Source organism: Heterocephalus glaber, unplaced genomic scaffold (assembly GCF_053883595.1).
Source record: "Heterocephalus glaber isolate CG9 unplaced genomic scaffold, H.glaber_assembly_v1.0 deba00001457, whole genome shotgun sequence".
NCBI classification, from domain to species: Eukaryota; Metazoa; Chordata; class Mammalia; order Rodentia; family Bathyergidae; genus Heterocephalus; species Heterocephalus glaber.
Window position 1 is genome coordinate 4,682,029 of NW_028258305.1, and position 7,134 is coordinate 4,689,162.

At 47.4% G+C, this 7,134-nt stretch overlaps 1 protein-coding gene across 3 annotated transcripts in view; it reads right to left on the minus strand.

Annotated features, from left to right (window-relative positions):
- Nucleotides 1-5,404, minus strand: part of Cep68 (centrosomal protein 68) — a 26,531-nt gene extending 21,127 nt beyond the window's left edge. For 2 of the 3 annotated variants that reach the window (XM_004849962.4, XM_087216294.1), the window contains exon 1: nt 5,247-5,404. The gene's annotated coding sequence lies outside the window, so the exon portion shown is untranslated. Of the gene's footprint in view, nt 1-1,013; nt 4,297-5,246 lie in introns of those variants that run through there. The other variant, XM_087216293.1, reaches the window with a different exon arrangement.
- Between the last annotated feature and the right edge of the window lie 1,730 nt (nt 5,405-7,134).

Here is a 7,134-nt window from a genome sequence, read left to right on the forward strand (position 1 = left end):
TGTGCTGGAGAAATTAAGGTGAATGGAATCTAGCCTACAACTCCCTATTGCTACCTCTTGCTCCATTTCTAAAAACTCAATGGCCAGAGCTCCTTTACATCCTCACAGCTGGGGTCTTGAGACAGGATGCTGAAATAAGATGTAACTGGGGCAAGAGAGGCGCAAACACTTTTTTTTTTTCTTTTGAGGGGGAGAGGTTTGAAACAGGGTCTCACAATGTAGTTCAAGCTGACCTTAAACTCACTATGTAGCTCAGGCTGGCTTCAAAGTCTCAGTGATCTTCTTGCCTCAGCCTCCTGTATGCAAACACTTTCTTTTTTTTTTTGGTACTGGGGATTGAACTCTGGTCCGTGGGCTTGCGCAGCAGGCAGTGAAACCACTGAGCTAAATCCCCGGCCCTCTTCTGACAATGCATTTTTTTATTTGTCTCTTCTGGACCTTGTTATCCAAAAAAAAGGTATTAATGTATCCTGGGGAGGAGAGTGTGTAGAACTACCGTGGCTATTAACTGTCCAGGAAATATTCCTAAGTAACTCACAATAACACAAACCTACACTAAGCTAACTGGCCAGGGGCCCCTCAGCAACCAGTCAAAGACATCTGAAATTTGGCAGTTTTTGTGGAAATGGTACAGTACTTTTAAGTCCCTAAAGTAGTAACTTGCACAGACTTAAAACTTAAGTTGTGCTGAAGAAACCCAGTGCTATGATGAATGCACATTTTGGGTTCCTAGGCTCAATCCTGTCAGCATTTGGTGGTGTTGGGGCGCATGTTGTACCACTGCATCAAATTCTGGTCCTAACCGCTACAGATGCTAGCCCATTCCTCTACCCCTGTGACAGCAGGGGTGGGGATTCTGCTGGGACCCTTCCCATGAGAGCATGCCCCTGTCAAAACAGCCAAAAGACTGTTCACACCGAAATGCATTAGTTGCTACACTGATCAGCACTGTGTCCCAGTCATTAGCTCTAAGCCACCTATGAATGTGGGCCCTCTGCCTTCTCAGGCCACACCTTTGTCAGTGTTCCAGGATTCGAGCAGTTCCATGATGAATAGAGGCCTCAGGTGATCTTCTTTGCTACAAGGAAGTACCAGGGAGTTGGAATCAGAGCACAGAAAATGAACAAATTTCATTCTCTCCTCTGAAAAAGGTCTGTACATATCACTACTGCCCTGTCCTTGTCCAGACAAGGAGACAGGACACGTAAGTTTCAGAATCTTCTAAAGACCAAATGGAATTCACCATCCTCTATTAGCAGGGCTGGGAGGTAGTTCAGTAGCAGAGTGCTTTCCTAGCATGCATGAGGCCCTGGATTCCATCCTCAGCACCACGAAAAGAAAAAAAAAAAATCCTTCATTAGTTTCCAAGACTGGCAAAGGCACTATGCTCACCAGATAAAATTAGGAGTGATGTAGGCTTGGCTTACTCTTGCCCTACATTGAAAAATATGTCCAGCATCATGCATGTGGTAACACTAACTCCTCAAGCCTGGACATCCAACCCTTCCTGGTATCTGGCATATCTCCCTGGATATGGGGGTAGTCCTACCATACACAGCTGCTGGGGCCTCCTCCCACTCCGTTCAGCATGGAGGACTGGGAATTGTGGGGAAGGGTGATGGGTTCACCCTCAATTAATTCAAAGGAATGATCAACTAGAAAACAGTTCTCAAAAAAAAAATTCTTTACACAAACAAACAAAAAGAAATACAGAAACTTAGGTTAGCATTTTACAACTCACAAGTGTGTGAAATGTGTGATCCAGGACCAGCAGCGTCCAGGTCACTGCAAAGCTGGTTGGCAATGTAGAGTTTTTAGGACCTGCCCAGGGCCTTGGAATCAGAATCTACATTTTAGCAGTATCTCTAGATGACTTGTGAAGCACGCTGATGCTTCAGAAATGCCAGGCTGGTAAGTCAGGATTGTTTCAGTATTCTAATTTTGTTGTTGTTGTTGTTGGTACCGGGTATCCAATTCGGGACCTTTTGCTTGTGAGGCAGGCAGCAGCACCACTGAGCTAAATCCCTGGCCCTCTTTCAGCATTCTATTAAGGAACAACTACCATGGCTTTATGACCATTCACTGAGCACATATCTTATGCCTGGCATACAGAAGAAAATTCATGTTCTTGTCTTCAGGTCTCTGCAACAGCACATTTGAAAAAGCTCACATCTGTGGCAGGTGTTTTTTTTTGGTACCAGGGATCGAACTTGGGACCTTGCACTTGTGAGGCAGGCGGTGGAACCACTGAGCTAAATTCCTGGCATGTGGCAGGTTTTTAACGGTTATTTGTAGATGTCGCAGCTAAAAGGGAATCCCCAGAAAAAACAGTACTCTCTAGAAAGGATTCAAGATCTCTGTGACTATACTAAAAATAGATCACATACTTGAATTTTTCTTGAGTTACAAGTGTGGAGGAGAAAGGACTTTGTTTTGGAGACGCCAAATAATTTAAAGAAGCTGGGAGTGGCTGCGCATGCCTGTAGCCTCTGCACTTGGGAAGCTGAGGCAGGAAGATCATCACAAGTTTGAGGCCAGCCTGGGCAACATGGTGAGTTCAAGGCCAGCCTGACATACATAGTGAGACCCTGGGTCAAAAAACAAGAGAAAACAAACAGAAAACAAAAACAAAAACAACAAAAAAAATTTTTTTTAAAAAGAGAAACATCCCAAAGGAGGATACAGCTGAAAGGAAATACACATTTCAGCCCGTTTCCTGTGAGGAGTGGCACAGGAAAACCAGGAAGTGAAGCAGTATCCCCCAGGGGTTGTATCTGACACCTGTAGGTCTGCCAAATAAGTCTAAAGCCAATAGGAAGACGACTTTTCATAATGTCTGTGAGCAACTTTAAAGGTAGGAGACCATTTCTCCATGAGAACAGATTGATTTACAGAGAAGCCAAAGATCACTTCCACAAGCTTGCCTCTCTTTAAAGATTTTCTGAGTCACGTCACATCAGCCTCCATCTATGTATTTCACTTCTCTGCTGTTACATGACCATTGTGAGTAACAGACCACATTAAAAGTATATCAACTGACTGTAATACCTGGCCAAGGCATTATTTGACATCTAATTTATTTCTAGCAGGTGTTAACTCTAGAAACATAAACAGATAATCTATGAACACCTTAGCTGTGGGAAGAGAATCAGGAAAGCTTAAGGGATTTTCCAAAAATGAAGAATCAGAAAATTCTGAAAGCAAGACCTTGAAGGGTCAAGTACTGTGCTGGTATTAGTACTGGTGAGTTTGTTCGAGTACCTGTTTAAAAAACTAAGTTACCCAGCATGTTCTTTGTGCCAGGAACTTTATAAGCATTTTATATCAGTATTTTATTTACTCCTCACAACTTGCAGAGTAGATACCATTACTAAGCCCATTTTACAGGTAAGGAAACTGAGGTACAGAGTAACCTACCAAGAGTTAGGGCTGGGGATTTAGCTCAGTGGTGCTGCCACCTGCCTTCAAAGTGCAAGGTCCTGAGCTCGATCCTCACTACCAAAAACAATAACAACAACAACAACAAAAAACCCCCAAGAAAAACGAGTTAATAACATGGCAAGCTGAAGTCTCATTTGACTTAGTCTGAGCTCAACTGCCTCCCTAACCTGTAAGAATTATTGGACCCAGTTAAAAGAGTAAACATCCCTGTTTTGTCAACTTCTGACTAAAAAGCTTGGGTTCTTTCTGTTCTTTGTTTTTTTTTTTTTTTTTTTTTTTTTGGCTTTCATCACTGTGATTATGCTAGGGATGGGGAAACCACAATATTATGTGATGTGTAATGAGAGGCCACAGGAGGGATCCCAAAGGAGGACCCGATTACCCGTGTTGGGTGGGAGGAGAGCTTTCAAAACCTTTAAGAAGAGGTGAAACCAAGTTCCCTGCTCTTTTCTGTACTCAGTGGTCCAGAATTTACTGTACGTAAGATAGTGGGAAAAGGCACTGAGGGAACAACGTGAGAAATGATGACTTGTATTTCTTTTAAGCCTGCCCAAGGCAAACTGACCCAACAGCCTAGTCCCGCTCTTTAACATCCTTCACACCTAGATCAGGGCACTGCTGGGGCACTGTGCACTATATACAGTGCTACCATCCTCTGTGCCCCCGTGCCAGGAATTCCCAGTGAGGTCCGATCTACCCTGGCACCGGCAGGTTTCCGTTAGTTCTTATTACAAACAATGCACTAGAGGAAAGGATAGAAGGGAATGGGATTAATATGAGAAAATGGAAAAATAGGAACACAATCTTTGTAAATAGGGAGGAATGGAGGGGTTGAAGGGAGGGCTAGGCAAGGGTGAAAAATAAGAACCAAGAGAGACTATGTAAAGGTGCAAATTTCCAATGATGAATGTCATTATATTGTATACCTAAAATGTACCAATGATTAGAATGAATAATCGAAAATGTAAAATAGGAAGAAAAGGTCCAAAGGGGTAGGGGTAGTGGGAGGGGCAGGGGAAAGGAAAGAAGGGAAAGGAAAAATGATGAGAAATGGAAAAAATGGAAATAAAGTCTTTGTAAATAGGGAAGGGTGGAGGGGGTGAAGGGAGGGCTAGGAAGGGGGAAAAAATAAGAACCAAGATGCATTATGTAAAGGTACAATTCCCAATGAGAAATATAATTGTGTTGTATACCTACAATGTACCAATAAAAGAATTTAATAAAACAAAACAAAACAAAACAATACACTGAACCTAGCCTAATAATTCTAAAGGGCCTGGAAACAGGTTTTGGGCATGCGCCCCTGGGCTGCTGAAAACCATTCTAATGATGTCAGTTACAAAGGCGAAAAAAATTAAAAAGTGAGACATGTTGTTTTCCCCTCCGCCGTGCTCACAGCGACAGGATGACACCGTTAGGTGTGGGATTCTCCCAGAGGGAATGAGCCTGGGCTGCGCTCGCCCCGACCGGGAGGAGGAGAATAGTCCCGCCCCGGGGAGGCAGTGTGGGAACCCGCTCCACAGCGGCCAGCCGGGGCCGACACGCGCGCCTCAGGACCCGCAGCACCGGGTTTCCTCCAGCCCGCCGCCCGCGGCCCGGTCCCGCCTACAAGATGAAGGCCGGGCACCAGGCGCCCCCGCCCCCATGAAGCCTTTGTGCGCCCCCCGGCCCGTACGCCCCGGGCCTTGCACACAACCAGGAGAGAGCGCGGGGTGGAAAGGGCCGGGCCGCGCGCGCGAAGACTCCCCAGGGGCCCAGCGCCGGACACCTCGACACGCGCGCCCACCACGTCCTACCGACAGTACCTCGAATCTTCGCACGTCCCGCTCCGCCCCAACAGCCCCATACAACGCCCCGAGCTAGGTGATCCCAGGCGGCGACCGGGACCCTCCCCACGAAGCCCCGAACGTTTGGGGCGGGACCGGGCGCCGGCCAAGCCCTTTGCCCCGCCCCTTTCACGCGTAAGGCGCCTGCGCGGCAAGGCCAATCCCCGCCCTTAGTGCAGAGGCTCCACCGTACGCAGCCCGCTTGTAGGAGAAGAGCCCGCCTCTTAGGTCTTCTTGGCCTATGGAAGGCCGGATCTGCTTAGGTTCTCTCCGCCCACCTTCCGGGTTGTGGGTTACATTGGGCTCTACTCGGGGGAGCAGGGGTCGTGAGAGGGGGCGTGGTCCCGGAGCTGGAGCGGTGCGGACCTGCGCGGGGTGGGCTGCGTGAGGGCGCGCTCTCCTCCCGAAGGCAGCGTCGCGAATCAGCGCTCATTCATTCGTTTCGCGAACGCACGCCGCTGCCAGGGAGGAGGTCCCTGTCTAGCACTGCCCGTCTGTTTACTTTCGCGTCTAAACCTGGCATGACCAAGGACCGAACAGGTGCCACGGACAGTTCGCCGGCGCTGCAGGGCTAGCTCTCCCAGCCCATGGCTGGGCACGGTTTAGAGAGGAGGCAGGACTCCGGCAGGATCGGAAAGGAAGGGAAGCGGGTGAGTGAGTGAACCCGAGCGGCTTAGCGGCTCTCTGAGCAGCCGGGTTTGTTGTGCGGTCGGCGATGGAGTCCAAGAGGAAGGTGGGAGCCGGATGTCTTTTCCTCCTTCATGGCAGTGAGGCCAGGAAGCCTAAGAGTTGCCCTGCAGAAAAGAGAGAATCCTGAGGCTCAGAGGAACTGCCACTTGCCGTCGTGAGGAAGAAGTCAGGTTGTAGCTCGTGTCAGCCCCTCCTTTGTGAGGTTTCTGTCAGCGGCACTTTCAGCACTCTGCCATCCACAGAATGTCCCGACAGTTAATGAAACAGGTCCGTGAGCTTCTGAACCCCAGCAGTGGGCGGTGGGCAAGTTGCCTTGTAACTCCTGGGCCCCATGCAGTTAGTAAAGACGAGTTTTCCTGAACCTGTCAGGATACATCAGAGGCCTTTGTCTAACCAGGATTCGAAAACTTTAACAAGGGCAGCAAATACAGTAGCTCATATATAGGTATTTATGTTTGCTTCTGTTTTTAAGAATTTACCAGCACGGGCAGGGGATTTAGCTCAGTGGTTTTGCCGCCTGCTGAGCAAGCCCAAGGACCCGAGTTCGATTCCCGGTACCAAAAAAAAAAAAACAAAAGGAATTTAGTAGCATCTTCAAGGCCTTGGGTTCAGTCTCCAGAGTTAAGTAACAGCCAGGCACTTCACACATTTGTTAGGTTTTTGAAATCTGAAGTCATTTATGTTTGTGACTTTTGATCTCTGTATACCCAAAAGATCTCCAGGGAAGCCAGGTAATCCCACAAACTAAGATTTGGGTTTTTCCTAGTCAAGATAGTGCTGGATAGGAATTAGACCAAGTGCAAATGGGTAACCATGTCCTTCAGAGCCAGGGCACCAAAGCAAATGAAGGGAACTGGAAAGAGAAATCAAGGCCAAATGGATAAGAATTCAAGTTGAGTGGTAGAACTTGAGACAAACAGACTGTGACTAGAAAGGAAGTTAATAATTCTGATGTAAGCAAAAGACAAGTGCATTGTTGCACTATGTGCTAAGTTCCAGGTCAAATCCCCCAGTGGTTATGGAGACCTTCCTGATATACACAATCAGTTTTCTCTCCCCTCCCTTGACCCCTGTAGCATTGTATCTTTCCCATGACCTTTATCATTTTCTACTGTGTATGATTTCCTCAGGGAATAGAATGGATGAAGTCTATAGGTTCCCGTGTGTGTGTGTGTGT